We start from the raw sequence: 27,819 nt of genomic DNA on the forward strand, positions 1-27,819 counted from the left end.
TGATTTAAAAATATATTTAACATAAAATAAAACAATAAAGTAAAAAATTAAATGAAATATAAATATATATTTAATTTATATATAAATAAAACAAGTACACTTAACTAAATAAACTATACCAACAAATATATAAGTAAATAACATTTAGAAATCTAAATTATTGATGAACCGATAACTTTTTGTCTCTTTATGTCTCATGTTATTAATATTAAATATTTTACGATTTTAATTTAATAAATATTAAAATATGAAAGGACACTAAAGGATAAAGGTAACTTGAATGCTTATATACTTTTTACTTAGTAAACATAAATACACTACAAAACAAAACTTCATCTTCATCCTCTTGCAACTGTGTATGGCCGCCGGAAAAACAAAATAAAATCGGATGAAACCTTCCACACTCTCTCTTTATATTTTCTCAGGGGTATCCTAATATTTGTTCAGGGGTATCCTAATACACCAAAAGAAGAAGAAAAACATAATTTTTCACTAATTTTATACTTCACCGGAAAAGTTGAGGGGTAACCCGGGCACCTATTGGATAACCCATAGATCCGCCACTGACTATCTTCAGAGATATAATTCAAACATGAGCTCAAAGACCTAAAATTAGACACTAGCTAGTTCTTTCAAAAATTTCAAAAGGTAAGATAAATCGGTAGTACTATAATTTTTTTATATATAACATTCATGGCACTTTGACATCTATATAACCAGAGATGACTATAACAGAGAGAGCAAAAGTTCCTAAATTTTGGAGTACTTTACATTCATTTAATTACTAGGTAGATCGAAATACTTAAAGAATTACTGTCACAAACTAATAATCCAAAAGCAGATACATTAAAAATAAAAGTTGTACTAAATATATAAAGAAAGCAAAGAGAATTCAAACATGATATTACGGTCAACCATATAGGCTTCAAAACAGTACATAGGCCCCTTCTTACTAAGACATGCAAATGAAACATAAAACCATAATATTGGGAGACATTAAAAACCAACACTTAATCAAGGAAAAGCTTATGACCGATCTTGTATGAAGCACAAGCATCAATACATGCATACTCCACTTGATTTTCAGCAAGCACCCGTGCCTCCCAATTGCTCTTGATCACATGCATCGGCTTCTCCATGTGCAGACTCGCCACATCCCTCGCAAGATGCTTCAATCCCGGCTTCCTATAGTACATCCTAGGCCACTTCTTTATAGTCGCCGAACGAATATCTGCACTTCTAGAACAATCCAATCCATACTCATTCTTGATCTTTGCTATATCGTCTTCAACTTCAACCCCAACAAAAGTGAACCTAAAGTAGATTCAAATTGAAAGTGACCAAGTGGATATAGAGATCAGCATAAATACTTAATAAATTATTTTCACTATTGTCACTAACTATAAACATTAATCTACTAATATCTTAACAAATATATTTTTGGTTTTGAATTAAAAGGTTTAATAACATATAAAATCAAGCTCTTAATTCTATTTTTTCTTAATTTTTATATGTTATTAAAGTTAAACAAAACAAAAAATAAATATAAAACTTAAGTTGTAGTTCACAAAAGTACATACGCGTAGCTCGTAATATATATATATATATACACACACCTGGGGTTGAGAAGAAAACGCTTGAGGGAGTGTGGAAACTCATCCATGTAGAAAAGTTGAAGGATGAGACACTTGGTGTCAATGCAAAGTTGAAGAGTGGCTGCTTTATTGGTGATGAATGGTGATGTGGGAGAGAGCCATTCAACATCAAGACCAACAACTACCATTGGGTCACTGGAATGGATCAACATAATATCTTTAACCTATTTCTCGGTGACACTGGCTTTGTTGGTGACTATTGTCTCGATTGTTTTACCATCGTAGTTGACATGATACTTGGAGAATGTCGGGTCGATAGTTTCGGCTCGGATGGTGAAGAGGTAGGTCCCAGCGGAGCCCAGTTGGACCCGCAAGACTCACATTGAAGAGAGACGTCTGCGCAGAAACCAACTGGATCCGCAGGACCCACCATGCTCAGAGACGTGACGTCCTTACGCGCAGTACGCAAGCTGTTCCCGCAGGAAATGCCTCCCAATGGTGAAGTACTCCGCCTGTTCCCGCAGCTGCGGATACAAGCCATCAGGGAAGGCCACCCGCGCAGCAAGGCTACACGCACAAGGCACTTAGCTCTCAATAATTCAGTTGTCACCTGAAGGAATGGGCAAAGCCGGGAGCAATCCCGCACAAAGGCGGGAGGGGGAATACTCCCGCCCAAATAAGCCAGTCCGTACGATACGGGAAGATCTTCTGTACTGTACCTGACGAGGTATGGGCAAAAGATCTGACCAAAGATACGACAGCTTATTGACAACAGTATGGCGAGCAGCATGCTCTTGTACTGTATGTCACTATTAGCCGCTGCCTACTCACCAACTCCTGTCATACCACGTGCATAGCCGGCAGTTGGTAGAAAAGGAATAGTACACAGCAGGCCTGGTCACTGTCAGCCGCTGCCTACCCACCAACTACCAGCATGGCACGTGCGTAGGCCACAGTTGGTAGAACAGGAATACTATTCAGCCGGCTACACCTTCTTGGAAACCTACCTTCGGCTATAAATACCCCAAATGGTATGATCATCTTAGGATATCATCTTATCATATACTATCTCGTATTACATATTATACCTGATATCTGCTCTAGCAATCTCTTAATATACATTTATATTCAAGAGCAATCTAGTCTGATTCTCACGCCGGAGTGTGGTCACAAGGAGGACCCCCCCTTCTCAGTGACGAGCTCACGGTGTCTGTTTTGCAGGTTATCAGAAGAACCATCTTTGCCGGGTCTAACCCCTCGTGGGAAACATCTAACCCCCAGGTTATCTGTAATATGCCCGGGGTCCGATTAGTGTTTCTTCATTGGCGCCATCCGTGCATAAAAGCTAGAACTTCATTTCTTTTCAGTTTTTTCAAACTTCTGGAAAGATGGTTAAAGAAACTCCGGTAACCACAACCCCACCTACTGGGGGGAATACCGGCGACTACACAGTCTTTACAAACACTACCCCGGTTACCCAAGCCGGGGCAAGTGAAGTAAATTTTACGAACACTACCCCAGTTACCCAAGCTGGGGCAAGTGTAGTAAATAATCGCTCACTGGGATTCACCGATACCCAGTTAGAGAAACGAACAAGGCTCCCCCGCCAAACACTCGATGAAGTTAAGGCATGGGCGGAGGCACGTCAGAAGGAATTCCAAGCTGAGTTGGACGAACGCTTGCGTTCCGTCCAACAGGCTGACGAATTCGAAGAATACTTGGACGATGATTCGGAGGAATCCGATAGAGACGCAAACCCTCGTCATGAGGCGAAAGGGAAGCGTAAAGAAACGGACTCCCAACCGAGAAGGCGTTTTGGGGAAGCCTTCAAACCAAAAAACCCAGGTGGAAGCCCACGTGACTTCTCCAAAACATTTAGACCAACTGTTGCAAATGCGGGAACGTCCAAATTTGCAAGGGACATTGCGGAAGCAATTGCCCCAAAAAGTGCCAAACAAATGTCCAACATAGGCACATATGATGGTATATCTGACCCAGACGATCATTTGAACAGATTCATAGCGGGGGCAACCGTCAGCAATTGGACGGAACCTACGTGGTGTTACATGTTCCAAATGACGCTTGTTGGGCCAGCTAGAGCGTGGTTCGATCGTCTACCGGTCAACCACATCTACGACTGGGCAGACTTCCAACAGAAGTTTAGCCAACACTTCAGCCAACAACGAAAGTATACCGAAGAGCAATGGACAATCCTCAAATGCATTCGAGAGGAAGATGAATCTTTGCCAGACTTCATCACTCGCTTCAACTCAAAGAAGCTAAGTTTGGGTAACATTAGCGAAGATCTTGTTCGCGCTGCTTTCATCCAGGGCGCGAACGACCCAGAGCTCATCCGCACCTTAACGGGTAAAGATGGCATGCCATCCACATGGGATGCCATCATGACAGCAGCTAAACGCTTTGCGGAAACGGAGAAGCAACTGGGTAGAGATCTCCCCCAGAGCACAAATCTCTACACCCAGAAAACAAGAGAAGACAACGTCCTTACCGCCCGATTAAACAAAAAGCGGAAGCTAGGCATTTGGCAGTCAAGGGTAAACTTTGACACCTCATCCGGCTTGCAACATCGGTTAGGCGGAAGAGATAACGTACAGTCAAACCAGAACTCCAGATGGACGCCGCTCACCAAAAGCGTCACCGAGATATTCGCCACTGAGGAGCTCCCATGGCCAAAGGCTCCAATAATCCGACATCGTCACAATGCTGATCGGAGCAAATACTGTGACTTTCACAGGACAAAAGGCCACAACACTGAAGAATGCATAGACGTAAAGGACATGGTCGAAGCATTTGTCAGAGATGGGACGCTCGCGCACCTCGTGGCGCAATGAACGCTGAGCAGGCTGATGCGTGTAGAACCCCAGCTGGGGAAAACACGAATAAAATTGCAGCGTCAATGTGGAGACTACATGCTGCGTAAAGAACGAGATCCCGAACCAGGTGCATATCGGCTCGATGGCACTCCCATCCCAACAACATGGAAGGGAGCTCAATTACACAGTTTGCATGTAGATCAATTCCAAATTTGTAAAGAAAAGGCCCAGAGCCACTTCTAATGGAAATGATTCTCCTTAGAACATCGACGCTGATGATTTTACATTTATACTTATGAACTTTCAACACTGATATGCCGGTTTTCACCGCATAATTACGTGAAAAGTCGTTGCGTGGGGAAGGCGGCAAAACCCGCATAAACCCAAAAAACGGCAAACCTTCACGCAGGTCAGTTAAAGGTAAAGTTCAGTCATCCCACTAAATGAAAGTGCCGGTCTATCCGCATGAATCATGATAAGAGGAAACTGAACACTAACCTATTAACAACCGCGCGTCGAACGGATAACTTATTCAAAACAGAATTTCTAACAAAAGGATGAGGAAAACCTACACGCAGGTCAGATGTAGGTAAAGTTTAGCCATCCTAAGTGCAAGTGACGGTCCTACCCTCACAATCACGAAAGAGGAAGCAAAACTTCAACCTATTATCTGTCACGTTTAAAGGTTAACTTATCCTAAACACTTAGAAATTTCTAAAAAGATGAGGAAAACCTCCACGCAGGTCAGATGTAGGTAAAGTTTAGCCATCCTACTAAGTGCAAGTGACGGTCCTACCCGCACAATCACGAAAGAGGAAGCAAAACTTCAACCTATTATCTACCACGTTCAAAGGTTAACTTATTCTAAACACTTGGAAAATTGCTAATTTAAACTAAAGTATGCAAGTCATATAACGTTTATAAAGCAAGGAATCCAGTGAAAATAGCGATCTTACCCGCACAAAGATTTATATTTCATAATATTCGTTACAAGAATGGCCGGGTAACTACCCGCCTACAAGAATATAAATCTATACAAGCAAAATCTATCCTAGCAGTGGGAAGGGATCTTCAGGATCAAGCTTCAGGGCCACTTCCACTTGGACCAGCACCATCAGTAGAGCGTGGCGGTTCAAGGAAAGCTTTAAGGATAGCTAACCCATCATCAGCAGCAGCAACTTGGTTCACCTTCTCCACCACCGGATGCGGGAAGGCGGCATACTGATTCACTGCTTGGTCGTATACAGCTTCAGTATCCACATCAAATAAAGGGAAGTTGGAAGGCGGGATGCCTTTTTCAACGAACCCTAGACCAAGCAGGAAGCTGGCCTTTTCCCCATCCTCATGAGAAGCGTTGAGGGCTGCGCTCATAGCATCGTCATAAGACGTATCTGCGAAGACTCGATGCACAACCTACAAGAGAATACAAGTATCAAAACCTTTTCTATTTACAAAGAAAAGCGTGAAGACATGAAGCTAAACATACCTGAGACAACGCTTCTCGAAGAAGCCATTCCTTGGCAACCAGAGCCTCCTGGAGGGCAGCTTGAGCTTCGTTACGGGCGCGTTCGGCTTCACTTTTATTGAGGTTGGCAAGAAACACTTCTTTAGCCGCAGCCTCTTCGACGCCCTTTAGCTTCCGCTCAGTATGGTCAAGCACCCCCCTCTGGTCCAAGATCTCCAGGAGCTTTTTGGCGTCTTCCATCGCCAAGGCATCATGAGCCTGCTGGAGAGCCTCTAATTTGGCCTTAAGCTCCTCATTCTCCACACATAGAGGCTCAGCAACAGCTTCAGCCTTGGTGGCCCTCTCGGTTGCGTTCCGTGCAGTTTCCTTAGCCAGCCGAAGCTGTTCATTAACAGCTTGGGCAGCCTTGGAATGGGCCTCGAGCCGGGCCTGAACTTCAACCTCGAGGGCCTTGAAGGCCTTCTCCTTTTCCGCAGCCACTGCGGTAAGCCTTAAGTTCTCCTCCCGGACAGCCCGCGCCTGAGCTACTTCTTGGATGCGAGCTGCTTTTAACTTGTCGTTTTCACGACAAAGCAGCTCGACACGCGGCTGCATCCGGGCCAGGAGAACCCGAAGCTCATTGGTTAGCCTACGCTCCTGGTAGCTAGCCATGGCTTCCCCCAACGCACCACTGGGAGCTGCGTGACGAGCCCAATCCACGCACTCCACAGGTGTGCGAAGGGTTGTTCCTCGGCGGATGTTCCATCTTGGAACATACACTTCATTGGAATCCGACACTGCAAAAAACAAAAAGTAGTTAGGAAAAGATGATAAAAATATAAAAAGGCCAAAAGAACCCTACGCACCTGTAGGGTCAATAACAGGCCGATAGCCGCCAAACCCATCACCTGAACCCAAGGGAAATCCGTCCAAGAGGTCAGATAGATGGGAAGGAGGCAGAGGTTGGCGGGAAGCCCCATGCATACCTGAAGGATCGGCCGTCGTTGCCGATGACGGAGGCATGGTAGAAGCCACCGCGGTCGCCGCTGCGGAATCCGCAGCAAAAGTAACCGCCGGCTCAGTGAAAGATGTGGTAAAAATGGCACTGACGGCCGGCGGTGATGTCATCACAGCTGGAACAGTTGGCTCTACGGAGTGAGCAACTGAACCAGCGGAAGCAGGCGCAGCCGCCTGGGTCGTCGCCTCAGGTTGGCTGACCAAGCCTACCGTCATGGGCGGAGAGATACTCCTCCCCGCTCCACCCTGGAATGCGTCAACATCCACGCCTGCACAAAGAAGATAGTGTGAATGATGGAAAGCTATGAAATTAAAAATAAAATAACGTTTGTACTTACGGGTTTTCTTAAGCCTGAAAGTGCGGACAGGCGGGGATGAACCCGATGGAGCCGGCCTCTTCACGCCGGTCACCGTCGTCATCCGGGGCTCTCCGGAGGTGACAGTCGCAGCCTCCGGAGCAGTGGTCCTATCACCACCTGGGTTCCCCGCCACCTCCTCGCTCTCGGCCTCTGAATCAGACCGAGGCACCGGATCGGCAGTGGAGGCCACCTTCTCCTTTCCCTTCCCGCCGGCAGCCTTCTTCTTCCGCACCAACGGAGGACCATCTGCGGATTCCTCATCAGAACATAAGATTAGAGGAATGCCGGCAGAGGTTTCAGCATTGAGGGGTCGAGGGTTAAATAACGCCTTACCTGGCCGCCTGGCGCTCAGGATCTCGTGGCCTAGCGGGTAGACCTCCACGAACCGATCCGCCGTTTGTTCAAGGATGGGCAACTCGTTCTCATCTAGAGCACGAGTACCCATCCGAACGGGACTGTCAGCCTCCCGCGGATACAGGAGCGACTGCAAGTCGTTCCCCTCTGAAATAAACAGGAAAGAAGTTAGAAGAGATTCTAAATTGTCACACCCGGCCCTGAACGGCGGAAACAGCCGGGCGCGCGCGAGTGGGGATTGATACTTAAGCACGGGCCATTGCAAACATTCAAAGTAAGATTTTCATTGCGCGTGAAATGTTTAATACAAATACATTACATTGTTTAAAAAAATTACATAAAAACATCCAAGTATAAAAACTGTTGAAGATTTCCACGCCATATCCCCTTGCGCGGCGGAAACAACCACGCGCATCGAAGGGATAGAACTAAAATCTTCCAAAAAGCTAGTTTTAGATGTTCAGCGTGAGGTGCTCTAAGTGTGACTCCATGCGCTACCTAGTTATCTCCTGAAAGACGCGTAAAACATTTGAATCAGTATAAACTGAGTGAGTTCACAAGTTTTAGTAACTTGATAAATCGTATCGCGTCATAGTCTTGGCGAAAATCATATTGAAACACATTTCTGATTTCATGTCTAAACATATGCTTGATAAACCGTATGAAAACATAGATCTGAACATATTACTGGTAGAACCGTTCCGCGGGTTACGCGCGAACGTTTCTGGAAAGCGTACTCGTCCATGCAAAGTGGCGCTGCCACTACGAGCTAAAATAGTGTAATACCGTCCCGCGGGTTGCGCGTGGACATTTCTGAAAAACCGTGCTCGTCTATGCAAAGAGGCGTTGCCCCTACGAGCTAATCAATAATACCGTCCCGCGGGTTACGCGCGGACGTTGTGCCGGAAAACAAGGCGCTCGTCCATGCAAAGAGGTGCGACCCCTACGAGCGGGCTCAAACCCATAGTACTGCCCCATGACCATACTAGGCACTCGTCCATGCAAAGAGGTGCGACCCCTACGAGTGGGTGGATCAAACCAGCGGTCCCTACCCTTCGAGTTCCAATGGTAAAGTGATCACTTACTCGAATTCTAGCGCACATACATCGAAAACCATAGATAACCGTTCACATTGCTCATCATGAAACATAATTTAAACACATAATCGCTTGCATAGCTTGTAAGTATACCATGATAAAACATTATTTAAGTACGTTTCCCTCGCCCCGAAAACAGTTTAAAAGTAGTGAAAACAGTGAAAATAGGGGCTGTGAGACTCACCTGTGGTTCTTGTTAAGGGATTAATCGAGATTCGGGTTTTCTTGGTGTTGGCCTCGGAATTGAAGGTCTAGTATACGATTAAATAACAAGTATATATATTAAGATCAAGAAATAGGAGAATATAAGGGTTGGAAAGTAGATCTCAAGGTTATATTCTCGGCTTACCTAGTAACAGGATCGGAAATGAAAACAATGGATGCTTGGGAGATGATTAGTGCAAGTTTGCAGTTCTTAAGAGAGAAGTTTGAAGTGTGTTTTGGGTGATAATTTAGGTTACATATTTATAGGCAAACTCAAGGGAACACAATCCCTTGCTTTAGGGGATTGTAATCTTTTCATATCTAGGTGTAATGATGATAAAGTATGGAAATTATTATTATTTATTTAAAAGTGGAGTAGTGGATAAAAGATTTTGATTTGATTTGGACAGGACATGCAGGTCTGTGGTTGGTGGGAGTAGGGTGGCTGACAGTTGACTTTTCATGTTACAGTATGCTTTTTCAGGTACTTTTGTCAGTGTACAGTAAAAAGTGGAAAATCTCTGAAACACGCAACTGTTTCCTTTTGGGCGGGAATAATTCCCTTAGATCTGGGGATTAGGCTAAGTGTTCTGCGCGTATAACTTTGTGCGCATAGCTTTCTGCGTGAAGGACATTTCTTTGCTGCGGGTAGGTGCGTAACATTCTCGCAGTTAGGGACATTGAGTTTCATTTGTAGATTCTCCAGGTGGTCTTGGTATTTCAACATAGTGATCAGTTATGTTGAAGTCAATTCCATCTTGGAGCTTCAGACAAACTAACTCTCAATGTTCCCGCCATGCGGGGAGGTTAGTTCCCCTTCCGCACGCGCATAAACGATTTGGGATGCACCCGCCTTAGCATCATGCGAGACGGTCAACCCAATAGACAACATTAAGTTATGGAAACATAAAACCAATACACTCGCGCATGGCGCATATAACATATGCCCACGCAGGTTCTTAACATGGTGCGCTCGCGCAGGGTGCACATAACAAATACCCGCACCGATTCTAACATAGCGCGCTCGCGCAGGGCGCACATAACATGCCCGCGCTGACTAACATGGCGCGCTCGTGCACGGCGCATATAACAAATGCCCGCGCTGATTCTAACATAGCGCGCTCGCGCAGGGCGCACATAACATGCCCGCGCTGACTATCATGGCGCGCTTAAAATTCACAATCACCTAATTATTAGGTTGATTACTTAGTTTATAGGATTGGGAAATTACCGGGTGTCACATTCTCCCCCTGTTAAGAGAATTTCGTCCCGAAATTTAGGAGACGTTGCTGGCAGAAGCCATGCTCTGAAAGAGGTGTGGGTATTTCTGGCGCATTTGATCTTTTCTTTCCCAAGTGAATTCAGGCCCACGCCTTGAGTTCCATTGAACCTTTACTAACTTGATTTTGCTTCTGCGTAACTTTTGTTCTTTCCAATCGGTTACTGCTATAGGTTCTTCTACGAAGTGCAGTTGTTTATCGATGTGAATCTCTTCCAACGGTAAAATCAACGTTTCGTCAGATAAACACTTTTTGAGGTTGGACACATGAAACGTATCATGAACTCCACTGAGTTCGGCGGGTAAACGGAGTTTATAAGCAACCGGACCGATCCTTCCCAGGATCTCAAATGGTCCAATATAGCGCGGATTCAACTTTCCTCGCTTGCCGAAACGGGAGACTCCTTTCCATGGAGAGACTTTCAAAAGTACTCTATCCCCTACTTGAAACTCCAACGGTTTCCTTCGCACATCTGTGTAGCTCTTCTGTCTGTCGCGCGCTGTCTTAAGGCGATCCCGTATCTGAAAAATCTTGTCTGTTGTTTCTTGGATCAATTCTGGACCAGTCATTTGTTTGTCACCCACTTCAGCCCAGCAAAGTGGGGATCTACACTTGCGCCCATACAAAGCTTCAAACGGCGCAGCCTTGATGCTTGTGTGATAACTGTTGTTGTAAGAAAATTCAACCAATGGGAGATGAGTATCCCAGCTACCTCCGAAATCGATTGCGCACGCGCGCAGCATATCTTCCAATGTCTGGATTGTTCGCTCGCTTTGTCCATCCGTTTGGGGATGATATGCCATACTCAGGTCAAGACGAGTACCTAAAGCCCCTTGTAACGATCTCCAAAACCTTGAGGTGAACCGACTATCTCTATCAGAAATGATGGACACCGGGATTCCATGTTTTGAAACTACTTCTCGAATATATAATCGGGCTAACTTTTCCATCTTATCGGTTTCCTTGATCGGCAGGAAGTTCGCTGACTTAGTTAGCCGATCCACAATAACCCAGATCGTGTCGTAACCCCCAGGTGTCCTTGGCAGTTTGGTGATGAAGTCCATAGAGATTTGTTCCCATTTCCACATAGGAATTTCTGGCTGTTGAAGCAACCCTGATAGTTTCTGGTATTCAGCCTTTACCTTCGAACACGTCAGGCACTTACTGACATACATCGCGATGGCGCCCTTCAGATTGGGCCACCAATACAGCGTTTTAACATCTTGGTACATCTTGTCTGCGCCAGGATGTACGGAATACCGCGTCTTGTGTGCTTCGTTTAATACTTGCTCGCGCAATCCTCCCTTGAGAGGGACCCATATGCGGTTAGCAAAATATCGAGTGTCGTTCTCTTTAAGTTTCAAACTCTTAATCATACCCCCAAGGGATTCGTTTTTAACAAACTCTGGTTTCAAGGCTTCTTGCTGAGCGTCTCGAATGCGGGTAGAGAGATCTGCGCGAATGGTCAACCTTTGAGCCTTGACTCGTAGTGTTTTTATTCGCTCCTTCCTACTTAGCGCGTCTGCTACCACATTCGCCTTTCCAGGGTGGTACTTTATTTCACAATCATAATCATTCAACAATTCAACCCATCTTCGTTGCCTCATGTTTAAATCCTTTTGATCAAATATATGTTGAAGGCTCTTGTGATCCGTAAAAATTATACACTTTGTACCATAGAGGTAATGGCGCCAAATCTTTAGCGCGAAGACAACCGCTCCAAGTTCCAGATCATGCGTTGTGTAGTTCTTTTCGTTGGTCTTGAGTTGGCGCGAGGCATACGCTATGACTTTGTCTCGCTGCATAAGGACACATCCGAGTCCCTGATGTGAAGCGTCGCAGTAAACGACGATGTCATCCGTCCCCTCGGGCAGAGACAAAATTGGCGCACTACATAACTTCTGTTTCAACGTTTGAAACGCTGCTTCCTGATTTTCGCCCCAAACAAACTTCTTGTCTTTCTGAGTTAGCGCGGTCAGAGGTAGAGCTATCTTGGAGAAGTTCTCAATGAAGCGTCGATAGTAGCCAGCTAGTCCTAGGAATTGCCTCACCTCAGTTGGGGTTTTTGGCGCTTCCCAGTTTTCGATGGCCTTGACCTTGGAAGGATCAACGTGTATTCCTTTCTCGTTTACAACGTGACCGAGAAAGTGAACTTCTCTAAGCCAAAACTCACACTTGGAAAACTTCGCATACAACTTTTCTTTCCTCAACAATTCTAAAATCAATCTCAGGTGTTGCTCATGCTCGGCCTTGGTCCGAGAGTAAATCAGAATATCATCTATAAATACAATCACAAACTTGTCCAAGTATGGTTTGCACACGCGGTTCATCAGATCCATGAATACAGCCGGCGCATTAGTTAGCCCGAAAGGCATCACTAAGAACTCATAATGGCCGTATCTAGTTCGGAAGGCTGTTTTCGGCACATCTTCCTCATGGACCCTAAGTTGGTGGTATCCGGACCGTAGATCTACCTTCGAATAATAACTGGATCCCTGCAACTGGTCAAATAAGTCGTCAATCCTCGGTAAGGGGTACCGATTCTTGACTGTCAGCTTATTCAGCTCCCTGTAGTCAATACACATTCTGAACGAACCATCCTTCTTCTTAACAAACAGTACTGGAGCTCCCCAAGGTGAAAAGCTTGGGCGTATGAAACCCTTATCCAATAGTTCCTGTAACTGATTGGATAGCTCTTGCATCTCAGATGGAGCTAGTCAATAAGGCGCTCGAGCTACTGGCGCAGCTCCTGGGACTAAATCAATACGGAACTCGACTTGTCGCGGCGGCGGTAATCCGGGCAAATCTTCAGGAAAAACTTCTGGAAATTCGCGCACTACTGGTAAGTCTTCAATTCTTCGCTCATCTCTTTTCTTCTCTACTACATGCGCCAGGAAAGCGTAGCACCCTTTCCATAGGCACTTGCGCGCCTTTAGGCACGAAATCAGTTTCGTCGCAACTCCCCTTCTTTCCCCTTGAATCACCAAGGTTTCTCCGTTCAACAGTGGGACCCGAACCTGCTTCTCATGACAAATAACTTCCGCGTGGTTCTCGACTAACCAATCCATACCTATTACAATGTCAAAACTTCCCAAGTCTATTGGCAACAAGTTAATATTGAACCCGTGACCTCCCATGATTATTACACATTGTTCAGTTCTTTCGTTCGCGCATAACTGCCTACCATTGGCTAGTTCTATAGTATAAGGTGTGTCTAGCCTACTGGTTGCTAGGCCTAGGGAGTCTTTAAACTCGACGGATATAAAACTTAGGTCAGCGCCAGTATCAAATAAGACAGATGCAAAATGGCCGTTAAGCAAAAACGTACCGGTTACCACATTCGGCTCTTCTTTAGCTTCGCCTGCGCCGATCACAAAAGCTCTCCCGCGAGCTTGGTTTCCCTTTTGCGGGCAATCCCGACTAAAATGCCCTGGCTTCCCGCATGCGTAGCAGTTGTCGCTCGCTCCAGCTTCTCTGATACGGCAATTCATCGTCTTGTGTCCTGGTCTGCCACATTTGGCGCATTCGATTCTTGCGCATTCACCCTCGTGGTGATACTTGCATTTGCTGCACCATGGGCGAGGCCCGCTGTATCCTTTCCTTGATGGCTCCGCGGCTTGGATCGCGTAAACCCTTGCGCTCTCCTGCTTCTTGAACGGTGGCTGCTTGGAGTCGGACCCTCGGTGGTGAGAGTTCCATTTCCTCTTGGAGTCAGAGGTTCGCTGCTCGTTTCCGCGCGTAGTCAACATACCCGCACGGACCGTATCCCTTGTAAGGGTGATGGCCCGCGCTACCGCCTCATCAAAGGTTGGAGGCGCTGCGGCGTTGAGCGGAACCCTAACAACAGGAGGTAACCCAAAGATATACCTCTCGATCTTCTTTTCCTCCGTGTTTGCCATGTCTGGCACCAACTGGCAAAGCTCGTTGAACCGGTTGTTGTAGGCGTCGATATCCGTTCCTACCATGGTGTGGTTCCAGAATTCCTGTTGCAGACTCTGAATTTCTGCGCGAGAGCAGAACTTTCTTATCATCATTTCCTTCAGCTCCTCCCAGGTCTTGTGAAGAGCAGCTTCTCGCCCCAAGGTCTTTACTTGAAGCTTCCACCAAGATGAAGCTGCCTCTTGGAACATGCAGGTCGCGTAATGGACCTTCTGGTTCTCACTACATCCGCTAATGGAGAGAACTGTCTCCATCTTGTCAATCCAGTTGTAGAGCCCAATGGCCCCTTCGGTACCCTTGAATGGCCAAGGCCTACAGGCCATGAATGTCTTATAGGAGCACCCTTTGTCCAAGGCTCCTGATTCGGGTTCTGGGGTCTCGTTCTGACGACCCTGACTAGATTCGGCCTTGCTGGCCTCATGTGTTGCGATCGCTTGCGCGATTATTTCCGCGAGTTCCTCGGGTGTCATGGTAATTCCCTTGGCTTTAGCTGGAGGCATTCTCGCTTTAAAAGAGTGAAAATATATCAAACTTAGCGCATGTACTCTGAGCACATAATGTTCTTATCATTATTCACTAGACACTGTGTGACCCGTGTTCCTAAGTGTGTGTATAGTTTCTTTTGAAAATATTTTCTTTGAAAAATATTTCATGCGATTCCCCAACGGTTATAGTCTAGGTTAAAACTTCTTTTCCTAGTTCGCTATAACCAGTTCTCTGATACCAATCTGTCACACCCGGCCCTGAACGGCGGAAACAGCCGGGCGCGCGCGAGTGGGGATTGATACTTAAGCACGGGCCATTGCAAACATTCAAAGTAAGATTTTCATTGCGCGTGAAATGTTTAATACAAATACATTACATTGTTTAAAAAAATTACATAAAAACATCCAAGTATAAAAACTGTTGAAGATTTCCACGCCATATCCCCTTGCGCGGCGGAAACAACCACGCGCATCGAAGGGATAGAACTAAAATCTTCCAAAAAGCTAGTTTTAGATGTTCAGCGTGAGGTGCTCTAAGTGTTACTCCATGCGCTACCTAGTTATCTCCTGAAAGACACGTAAAACATTTGAATCAGTATAAACTGAGTGAGTTCACAAGTTTTAGTAACTTGATAAATCGTATCGCGTCATAGTCTTGGCGAAAATCATATTGAAACACATTTCTGATTTCATGTCTAAACATATGCTTGATAAACCGTATGAAAACATAGATCTGAACATATTACTGGTAGAACCGTTCCGCGGGTTACGCGCGAACGTTTCTGGAAAGCGTACTCGTCCATGCAAAGTGGCGCTGCCACTACGAGCTAAAATAGTGTAATACCGTCCCGCGGGTTGCGCGTGGACATTTCTGAAAAACCGTGCTCGTCTATGCAAAGAGGCGTTGCCCCTACGAGCTAATCAATAATACCGTCCCGCGGGTTACGCGCGGACGTTGTGCCGGAAAACAAGGCGCTCGTCCATGCAAAGAGGTGCGACCCCTACGAGCGGGCTCAAACCCATAGTACTGCCCCATGACCATACTAGGCACTCGTCCATGCAAAGAGGTGCGACCCCTACGAGTGGGTGGATCAAACCAGCGGTCCCTACCCTTCGAGTTCCAATGGTAAAGTGATCACTTACTCGAATTCTAGCGCACATACATCGAAAACCATAGATAACCGTTCACATTGCTCATCATGAAACATAATTTAAACACATAATCGCTTGCATAGCTTGTAAGTATACCATGATAAAACATTATTTAAGTACGTGTCCCTCGCCCCGAAAACAGTTTAAAAGTAGTGAAAACAGTGAAAATAGGGGCTGTGAGACTCACCTGTGGTTCTTGTTAAGGGATTAATCGAGATTCGGGTTTTCTTGGTGTTGGCCTCGGAATTGAAGGTCTAGTATACGATTAAATAACAAGTATATATATTAAGATCAAGAAATAGGAGAATATAAGGGTTGGAAAGTAGATCTCAAGGTTATATTCTCGGCTTACCTAGTAACAGGATCGGAAATGAAAACAATGGATGCTTGGGAGATGATTAGTGCAAGTTTGCAGTTCTTAAGAGAGAAGTTTGAAGTGTGTTTTGGGTGATAATTTAGGTTACATATTTATAGGCAAACTCAAGGGAACACAATCCCTTGCTTTAGGGGATTGTAATCTTTTCATATCTAGGTGTAATGATAATAAAGTATGGAAATTATTATTATTTATTTAAAAGTGGAGTAGTGGATAAAAGATTTTGATTTGATTTGGACAGGACATGCAGGTCTGTGGTTGGTGGGAGTAGGGTGGCTGACAGTTGACTTTTCATGTTACAGTATGCTTTTTCAGGTACTTTTGTCAGTGTACAGTAAAAAGTGGAAAATCTCTGAAACACGCAACTGTTTCCTTTTGGGCGGGAATAATTCCCTTAGATCTGGGGATTAGGCTAAGTGTTCTGCGCGTATAACTTTGTGCGCATAGCTTTCTGCGTGAAGGACATTTCTTTGTTGCGGGTAGGTGCGTAACCTTCTCGCAGTTAGGGACATTGAGTTTCATTTGTAGATTCTCCAGGTGGTCTTGGTATTTCAACATAGTGATCAGTTATGTTGAAGTCAATTCCATCTTGGAGCTTCAGACAAACTAACTCTCAATGTTCCCGCCATGCGGGGAGGTTAGTTCCCCTTCCGCACGCGCATAAACGATTTGGGATGCACCAGCCTTAGCATCGTGCGAGACGGTCAACCCAATGACAACATTAAGTTATGGAAACATAAAACCAATACACTCGCGCATGGCGCATATAACATATGCCCACGCAGGTTCTTAACATGGTGCGCTCGCGCAGGGTGCACATAACAAATACCCGCGCCGATTCTAACATAGCGCGCTCGCGCAGGGCGCACATAACATGCCCGCGCTGACTAACATGGCGCGCTCGCGCACGGCGCATATAACAAATGCCCGCGCTGATTCTAACATAGCGCGCTCGCGCAGGGTGCATATAACAAATGCCCGCGCTGATTCTAACATAGCGTGCTCGCGCAGGGCGCACATAACATGCCCGCGCTGACTATCATGGCGCGCTTAAAATTCACAATCACCTAATTATTAGGTTGATTACTTAGTTTATAGGATTGGGAAATTACCGGGTGTCACATAAATCAACAAAAAGAAACAGAGCATACCGTAAGGAACAGAGTTCGAACCGTATTCAAGGACGATTGGGATCTTTTGCGCATCCGCATCCTTCCACACCTGGCTCATCCCGAGCATCACCATCCCGGACTCCGCAAACCGGTAAACCGGAGATTGGACTCGGGATATCTTCGAGAACCATTCCGCCTCCTGGTAGTTGGAGGCGTGAAGGCTGGGAAGTGCTTGCCCATTTTTGAATTTCATGGCAAGGGGGATGGCACGGGCGGAGATGAAGAAGAACTCCCGCTTCCACGAGCGAAGACTGCGCTCGGTTGCGCAAATCTTCAAACCCTTTATCCGGGTTATCAGGGTATACCACCCCTGGATGCACCTCCAAGAGTAGAAGGTCATCAGGCGGTCGACAAAGGGCTCAATGCCCAGAATCCGGCACACCCACTCGAAATGGCGAATCTTCGCGATCGCCATCGGGTGCACCTCGGTCAGGTGCACACCGTGCCTCTCTAGGACACGGTACACAAACTTTGTCAATGGGAACCTAAGATTCCCGTAGACAAAGAATGCAGCATATACCCCGATCTTGCCTCTGGGGGCATCGTACACCGTTTGATGAGGTTCGGGAAACTCAGGCTCGAGAGACTCGAGCATGAACTTCCTGACAATGTACTGATACAGATCGACAGGCAGAGCACACTGGCACTCGCCAGCAGTACTCTTGTCATCGGCATAAACCCCAGCCTCCTGGGCTGTAGCTTCGAGATCGTGAGAAGACATCTTGCAGATAAAAGAAGAAAACGATTTCAAGAGAATGCTCGACTGAAAAAGATGAGTATTTGCCAGAAATCGTTTTGAAGATGAAGAGAAAAGTGAAAGTGTGGATTACAAAGAACCCTCTCCCCCTTTATATACTAATCGCAATTAATGCGATGAATTTAATGCGGAAGAGAGAGAAATCGAAGGTGCAATGAAACTATGACACGTGGCAAAAAGCAAGCTGGCAACAGCTGTTGAAAGGACGCGTACCATTAATTTCGCGGCCACGCGCCCGAAAAATCGCGCCCACGCGCCTGAAAAAGCGTCTGGAATGACCATGTACTGTCACGTCACCATAACTTCCTGCACGTCCTGACACAGTCAGAAGAAACCGTCGCACGACGTTTCAGAGGTTTGGACTGTTCTTATCCTTTCACCAACTCTTCGAATTTCAAAAAATTTCAAAAAGATTCAAAAGTAAGCGGGAAAATACCCCTTACCTTGGCAACCAAGTAACTGTAAGACAGGTGCGGGTACAGTGTCAAGGCAAAACCCTTCACATACTTAGCACCTGCAGGGAATTGAAGCCAAGAATACCTCGTCAACCAAGTAACTATAAGACGGTGCGGGTACAGTGTTAAGGCAAAACCCTTCACATACTTAGCACCCGCAGGGAATTGACGCAAGGAATACCTTGGAAGTAAAGTAACCGTAAGACGAGCGCGGGTACAGTGTTAAGGCAAAACCCTTCACATACCTAGCGCTTCGCAGGGAATTGAAACCAAGAAGGATCTTCTGGGCAATGCTTGCGGAAACGGGAATAACATCCCCGCATAGCGGGAATGTCGGGAACTACATTGTTTGAAGCTCCAAGATGGAATTGATGGCTTAAACATAATTGATCACTATGTTCAAAACTACCAAAACCTCATGGAGAATCCACACAAGTGGGACTCAACGCTCCTGACTTGCGAGGAGGTTACAGACCTACCCGCATCATACCCAAAGATCAAGCAGGAAAGTCGGGAATTTCTGCAAGTGATATAAGGACTTCCGCGGGAAGAATCCCCATGGAAAACCTTAAAACTAAACCCTTTTCAAAACCCTTTGCTTAAGTCCAAAAGTTCACCTCACTTTATTAAACATTCATGAGAAGAACATTGGACTGGGGGGACTTGAAGAGGTAGGTCCCAGCAGAGCCCAGTTGGACCCGCAAGACTCACCTTGAAGAGAGACGTCTGCGCAGAAACCAACTGGATCCGCAGGACCCACCATGCTCAGAGACGTGACGTCCTTACGCGCAGTACGCAAGCTGTTCCCGCAGGAAATGCCTCCCAATGGTGAAGTACTCCGCCTGTTCCCGCAGCTGCGGATACAAGCCATCAGGGAAGGCCACCCGCGCAGCAAGGCTACACGCACAAGGCACTTAGCTCTCAATAATTCAGTTGTCACCTGAAGGAATGAGCAAAGCCGGGAGCAATCCCGCACAAAGGCGGGAGGGGGAATACTCCCGCCCAAATAAGCCAGTCCGTACGATACGGGAAGATCTTCTGTACTGTACCTGACGAGGTATGGGCAAAAGATCTGACCAAAGATACGACAGCTTATTGACAACAGTATGGCGAGCAGCATGCTCTTGTACTGTATGTCACTATTAGCCGCTGCCTACTCACTAACTCCTGTCATACCACGTGTATAGCCGGCAGTTGGTGGAAAAGGAATAGTACACAGCAGGCCTGGTCACTGTCAGCCGCTGCCTACCCACCAACTACCAGCATGGCACGTGCGTAGGCCACAGTTGGTAGAACAGGAATACTATTCAGCCGGCTACACCTTCTTGGAAACCTACCTTCGGCTATAAATACCCCAAATGGTATGATCATCTTAGGATATCATCTTATCATATACTATCTCGTATTACATATTATACCTGATATCTGCTCTAGCAATATCTTAATATACATTTATATTCAAGAGCAATCTAGTCTGATTCTCACGCCGGAGGGTGGTTACAAGGAGGAACCCCCCCCCTTCTCAGTGACGAGCTCACGGTGTCTGTTTTGCAGGTTATCAGAAGAACCATCTTTGCCGGGTCTAACCCCTCGTGGGAAACATCTAACCCCCAGGTTATCTGTAATCTGCCCGGGGTCCGATTAGTGTTTCTTCAGATGGTGCTAGGAGATGCCATGCCAACTCTTTGATATGCAAAGAAGAAAGCTAGTGATAACTAAAGCCATAAGTAGGATTAAAATTTATACTAGATCATTTTGTAACTTCCGAGGCCTAAGAACTTTGGATTTCGATATCAAATTTTAGTATCATTTCGCTGGTTCAAGTTCCATTGATATTCATAATTACTTTTAATGCTCTTAATTGTTTGCCGCTTTTCAAAAAACAATTGAAATTTTACTATGATTTATTGTTATTATCCTTAAATTAAAATAAAGTTATTTACTTATGCTCAAATTTAAAACTGGAAAAGTTTATGAAAGCGTAATGCAATTCACTGAAGGAAAAATTCCTAAAATAGTCAGTGATGAACCTAGAAATTTTTCTGATAAGGGTCAGAATTTTTTCGGTCCGGTTCGACTGTTTAGGTCAGGTCAAATGGTTATATAATTTTTTTATTGGTCCGATTTAATTGTGATCCGGTCGAGTCAGGTTGGGTCATGTAAAAATAATAGATAACAAAAAAAAACGTGAAATTGTTTCATTATAAATGCATAATTAAAAAGCAATACATATAAAGTTGTTAATAACTAGAGTTCTTATCTTTTGAAATCTAAACATTACATCCATTACATCATCTACTTTAACATTCTTAAGTAAAAGTCTTTCTCAATAATAAAAAAAAACTATCGCTAAAATTTTCGTTACCAAAACGATTATGCAAATAAGACTTCACATAGTTCATTGTCGAAAAGCATCTTTCACACTTGTGGTTGTGACGAGTAATACGAGAGCTAACTTTAATAAACGACGCATCAATGCAAATGAATGGTGTTTCTTTATCTAAACCATCAATTGAACTAGACTTGCTAAAGAATTCAATTTTTTAAATGGCTCATATCATGTCAAACAAGTTAGAATTGGATTGGGTATTGGGCTAAATACATGGTAGAGTTTGAATGAATTGGGTTTTGGGCTGACTATTGGACATAAAAATTGGTATTAAACTCAAATTTAATTGGAATAATTATTGATATTACATTTATATAATTATATTAGCAAAAATTTTCATTTTATTTTTTTATTTGGGTTGGCCTCAAACTTTCATGGGGGCTGTGGCCAAACTTTCACTAGGTCAGTCGAGATTTTACGCTATATTTGTACTAAAAAACAAAATTTTCAACAAGGGACGGCAGACCCTATTTTTAAGTAGGTTTGCCAATGAAAATAGTCCATTTAAGGAGAAAGATTCTCAAAATAGCCCTCCTTTTGGGAGATTCCGTAAAAACCACAGTGAGACGAGTTTTATACCAAACTCGTCTTCGCCAATGAGTTTTGAACTAATCCGTCTTCGCCAATGAGTTTTGAACAAAATCCGTCTTTAGACAACTTTTGAAACAAAACATGTTGGCTGAGACAACTTTTGAACCAAACCCGTCGGAGCAAAAAGGGTTTGGTTCAAAAGTTGTCACAGCAGACACATTTGGAATGTGTGGTTGGTTTTGATTGACTTAACCAAAACTCGTCGGCAAAGACGAATTTGGTTCAAAAGATTTGGAACGCGTGACTGGTTTTGATCAACTTAAACAAAACTTGTTGGCAAAATCGGATTTGGTTCAAAATTTGTCTCCGTTGATGAATTTTGGATGGAAATTTGTGGAAACTACAAAAAAGAGGGCTATTTTGGGATCATCCATCTTCCTTTGGGATTGGGCCATTTTGAGATTTTTCCCTTTAATGAATTATTAATGAAAAAATTCTCAAAACAAGCCAATATAGGAGAGAACATATCAAAATAATCCTCTGATGGTTGGGTATAAATCATGTATTAATATATGTTCATTTATTGTTTTTATTTAGTTTATTGTTTGAACTACGGTACTTCAAGCGCGCTTTTATATTTCAGGTCATTGAGCATTAAAGATATTAAGTTGAGACATTTATGAGCATGCTTTGGAGTATCGGGAAGATCTGATTCAATGCATGCGCGATTCAGGAACAACAACATGCATGACTTCATTAATTTATATGTGACTTAAATTATGTTGATGGTTACATACAAGTCAAAGTCATGTCACCATTTATGGAGAGCAAAATTTAGTATAAATTATATGGACTTGGTTCGGATCACAAGAGGAAAATTAAAAAAAAATATTAAAAGAAAAGATGGACCATAGCATCAGAGACGCTCCGTACAAATCATCATAATCAAGAATCAATATGCCAATGAGCGGCTGGTTCTCCTTCGAATCATTCCTGGGTGTAGGGTTTGTATGACTTCAGTTTCTGTTCATGTTATATATTGGATAATAGTTGGTTGTTTAATTGATAATCTATGCAACTTGATGTTTAGTATTGTTGGTTCAATCATCCGGTCTAGGTTTATTCAATCAGGACGTTTAGTTTGACAGCTGCAGTGATACTTGTTTGCATAGGGTTTGTTGATTATTCTTGAGTCAATGAAGCATACAATTACCCTCAGTTGAGTTACATTGATAGAGAATTTTGATAACCAGTGCCGTGTGTTAGCGATTGTTGATGTCTACCATTAGGATTTATTAGTAAACTATATTTGTCAATTAATAAGTATTTTTGCTCAATAACGTGAATGTGTTAAATGATTACTTGCTTGAACACTGGTTGTGATTCTATTCTCATTAATTGCTAAAATTGTTTTAAGTGTACTTGTTTCAATCAAAACTTGTTAGTGTGATCATCACTCTTAATAGCTACTTCATAATTTTTGAAAGTGATTGCATGTTACACTAACCACATACTCGTGAATACGATACTTGACTTACCCTAGCTACTTAGGTTAATTAGGTTTTTGCATGGCTAGAACGACGATCATCACCCTCTTTTTTCAAGATTTAATACAAGTCCCTCAAAAACCTGTTGGCAGAAGATTGAACCAAATTCGTCTTCGCCGATTGGTTTTGTTTGAGCCAATCCAAATATGGCGCGTGTTTCAAATCCTTCGGCTCAGACGACTTTTACGAAACCCGTTGCTTTTGAAATTCGAGTTTTTGAAACTTGTTGTTTTTTTACCAAGTTTTGAAATTTTGTTTTATTTTTAAATATTTAATTGTATTAATTTTCGTTTATATTTGTTTTCTTTTATAACTTTTGAAATATACAGTTTTATAAAATTTCGAATATACCGTTGAAACGAGTGTATTTTTATCTACTTGCCGACATGAATTTTAATCAAAATCGAGTCGGGTCAAGTTATTATTGAACATTTCGATATAAATTTAACCTAACTTTGTTTTGAGTAAAATTTATATCGACATGTAGATAAAGATAAGACCACCTCAAAGGTATATTCAAAATTTTATAAAACTTTGCATTTCAAAAGTGATAACAAAAATAAAATACACATGAAATTAATTATAATAATTAAATATTGAAAAAATTCAAAGCTTGGGCAAAAACAATGGGTTTCAAAAACTCGAATTTCAAAAACGACGGGTTTCGTAAAAGTTGGTAAAAGACGACGGGTTTTATAAAAGCTGATAAAAAATATGGGCTTCAAAAACTCAATTACAAAAACGATGGGTTTTGTAAAAGTTGATAAAAAAAAAGACGGGTTTCAAAAACTCGAATTTAAAAAGCGCCAGGTTTCATAAAAGTCGTCTGAGCTGACGTTTCCATTCAAAAGTCGTCTGAGTCGACAGATTTGGAACGACTTTTATGGAATCTTGAAAAAAAAGGGTTATTTTGGGATTCTTTACCTTATTGATTACTATAAATTTCCTTTTTACAAGAAATGTCAGGACACTGGGATTAGGGGCGTCCATAATACACGAACCCGATTAACCCCACCCAAACCCAAATAAACTAACTAGGGTCGGGTTAAAAAGGATAGAAAAGTATTAATCGGGTTATTTGGGTTAACCTGAATAACCCGAATTGTTAATAGGGTTGGGTTTTGAGTTCAATTTTGAAAAAAAAAATAAAATCGGGGTTCGGGTTAACCCAAATACCCGATTAGTGGTGATAGTTAACTTCAAATACAATATTGATGCCAAGCTAAAATTAGCACTAAAACGTCAATGCTGAAGTTTTATAAAGGAGTTAATTATTTTGCTTGTTCGTGAACAGTTCGGCGGGAAGTTCATTTATGTTGTGTTCATTTAATTAAACGAACGAACATGAACACATGCATCATTCGTTTATCTATGCTCGCAAACATTCTTCAATGATCGTTCATTTAAGTTTGTTTATGTTCGTTCATGTTCGTTTACATATTAATAGAAAACTATTAAATATTTTTCATATTTTGAAATCATATCATCCTAATCTGTTTTATATTTTTGTTTGTATTCAGTTTTTGGTATGCCTAGCGGCCCTGCCGGTGTCACCACCGTTACTTTTGTGTCACCATTGTAGTTACTACATATCCATCACACGAATCATCCTTAAGGAGAGGAGAGTAAAAATTTTAAATTGTGGGAATTCTTAAGGAATTTCTGAAAATTAAAATAATAGATCCATGTTTGAAAATAATTTTGAGAGTGAGGCATAGCCTCGGAGTTATGTGTGCTATTTGTGTACAATAATATGAATAAGAACATTTAAATATAATTAAGCCATGAACAAATAATTTAAGCAAATAGGGTGCACGCATAGGAACCTAAGCATGCTACTAGGTCGTTACGCCTAACCACTTATCTTATAGCCTTCGGCTCTGATACCAATCTGACACACCCCAATCTAACGGCGGAACATGCCCGGGCATGACAATATTTGTATCATAGCTCAAAGACACTAAATGTATTTATTCACATAGGGTGCACACATAGGAACCTAAGCATGCTACTAGGTCGTTAAGCCTAACCACCTATCTTATAGCCTTCGGCTCTGATACCAATCTGTCACACTCCAATCTAACGGCAGAACATGCCCGGGTATGACAATATTTGTATCATAGCTCAAATATAATAACCAGTGTCAATATCTAAATTTATTTATTCACAACAATCGTACACAAATAATTCAAATTAAAAATAAATTAATACAACATTTAGACTTTTATAATTTAAGCCTAAAGTTCAAACTAATTCTTCACTTCATATTAATTTGTCAACAATACATGTTGAGCGAGTAATTCACAATTTGATGTAATAATGATGATAATATTAAGAAATAAATCAATTTCTTGGTTTAGTGAATAGCATTAATTAATATAAACAAATAGATGTATCTTTTCAGCATGCCACTAGATTCGGACATGTTTACTCGGATAAGTTCACAACCAGTAAGTATGTCGTTTTGAACATGCCACTAGATTTGGACATGTCTACTCGAAGATGTATGATCATACTATGAGGATGAGGATGAGATACCAACCAACTATAAAGCAGTGAAAACATAAATCATATAGCAATCAACAATTAATCGAGCAACATCACAACCACGTAATTAATAGAATTGTGTTTGAGTGAAATAATAATATAATAATAGTTTTTAGTACACATAATGCCCCCAAAACAAAATGGAGAAAAGGGGATGTGCTTACTCACCTTTTAGAATAAGGTAGACGGTGACGTAACGGCGGTAACGAGAATGTAACATCTCGAATTTTTTATATTATTCATATTCGTTTACACGACTCGAGAATGTAATTTGGATCTTTTGTATTTATAAAATCTTAAATTTATTAGCATTTAACTTTATTAAACTTATTTTATTCCCTTGCAACTTTCAAATTCGTCAAACAATGCTTAAGAAACTTTAAATTCACTTAAAAAGGGCTAAAATGATATTTTATAAACTTTGGGGACCAAACTTATTAATTTTGAAGCATGTTGAAGATCCTCCACGCCGCGCCATGCGGGGAGACCCCCCTACTGTGGCTACGTGGCATGGGGAGACATTTGCAGCAGATTGAGTTCGTTTTACTCGTTTATTCATTTGTTAATTTGAAATCTTTCCTAAACCGACCCAAATCTCAAAATTTAAGCCCCAATATAAGTCATATAATATTATCACATGTTCAAGTTCATTCGCTAAAGAACAAAAATGAATTTTGTTAGTTATTAAACTCAATTTGTCATTAATAGTTTATTTCGTTTTCTAATCGGGTGAATTACATCATTAACAAGTTATAACCCATAATACTTAATCAAAACGCAACCCTAAACACTAAATACATCTGTAAATCAGCCACCATCTCTGTAAATCTCAAAAATTTTCTCCTCCATTGTCAGTTTATTCAAGTTCTTCATTTAATTTGACTTTGGTGTTCAAGACATTTTGACCTTGTTTATCTCCTTGTTCCTTAATCTTTTCGGGTAAGTTGTCTTTTGATAAAATGTGTATTTTCATCTTATTAACAAAAGCTATCAATCAATTTCAGTGATTGAGGGATTTTTGGTCAATTTGATTCCGACCCGTTTAAGGGCATAAAAGTCAATTTAAATGGTTTTTCAATTACTCTATCTTCTAGTCAAAACTAGCTTTCGGACCAGAAGACTTTTATGTTTGTTTTGAAAATTTGAGTTTACTGGTCAGAACTCGACTCCCAACTCGAAGTTCAGATTCTAAACAGTACCAGCTCGCTTAAAATTAAAAACCTCATAACTTGGGTTTTACACATGCGTTTGATCTAACTCCAGTGGCTAATTCTCGTTTTTAATTCTAGTTTGTTGTCTCAAAGTTCCAGGTCAATTCGTGTCAGATCATTCAGCTCTCTTAAGGCTCGGGATTCGTTATTTATTCGTATTTTATCAATTAGCTCACCAATCATTAAGGTGAGTAATCACTCCCCTGTTTTACTGATTTTAAAACCATTTTGGGGACTTTATGCGTACCATATTATATTAAACATATTATGATCTCAATTCATTTATTTCATTTAAACTAGCAAATCATGATTTGTTGTGTTGCATGATTAAATGTTACTCGCTTATTTGCTTACTTGTTTATTTTATCGCATTTGGAGAGGTCCATCATAATCACATTAAAGTATGATCATACCCGTCTTAGTAGCCAAAGCCCGATTCGCTAGGCAATGGTCATCCGACACCTTATTTGTATTTATTATGTCTTAGTAGCCAAAGCCCGATTCGCTAGGCAATAGTAAACCAACACCTTATTTATATTTATTATGTCTTAGTAGCCAAAGTCTGATTCACTAGGCAATGACCAACTGACAACAATTATTTGCTCATTATTTGTTAAATATTTAATTGTTGACACTCACAATATTGATTTGCATATTTCTTACATATTATATTATTAGTGTCAAAATTCTGGTGATTACTTACTCAACATGTGTTGTTAACAAATACATCTATTTTGTACGCATATTGCAGGTTATTCTTTGGATGGTTGAAGTGTTTGAAGATCATTTAGAAAAAACTTTAGGTTATTAATGAAAAGACAAGATGTTATTATTTTAATTGTTTTAGTTTTATTTGTAATTTCTTTTGAATACTGTATACTTGATTTGAATTTAATAAAATAATTAGATATTGTCACTAATATTGTATGCTAGTGCCTTGTGGGCTGTGAACCAACAATTCGTGCCACGAAATTTCCGCATATGTTGGGGTTTGACAGGGAAGGTGATTAAAGTGAACGCATTAGTTAATTCCACAAGGAGTCTCGACGATAAGCCTAGTGTTAAAGGCATAAC

General features: G+C 42.3%; 1 pseudogene across 1 annotated transcript; it reads right to left on the reverse strand.

The window, feature by feature from the left end:
• Positions 1-1,010: 1,010 nt before the first annotated feature.
• Positions 1,011-25,754, reverse strand: LOC143546970 (3'-5' exonuclease-like; annotated as a pseudogene). The gene is made up of 3 exons (XR_013137685.1): positions 25,703-25,754; positions 1,617-1,920; positions 1,011-1,314 (listed from the first exon to the last, which is right to left on the reverse strand). The product of XR_013137685.1 is annotated as a 3'-5' exonuclease-like (transcript).
• Between the last annotated feature and the right edge of the window lie 2,065 nt (positions 25,755-27,819).

Source organism: Bidens hawaiensis, unplaced genomic scaffold, assembly GCF_021521415.1.
Source record: "Bidens hawaiensis isolate Kalapana, Puna unplaced genomic scaffold, B.hawaiensis_p1.1 tig00014524_1, whole genome shotgun sequence".
NCBI lineage: Eukaryota > Viridiplantae > Streptophyta > Magnoliopsida > Asterales > Asteraceae > Bidens > Bidens hawaiensis.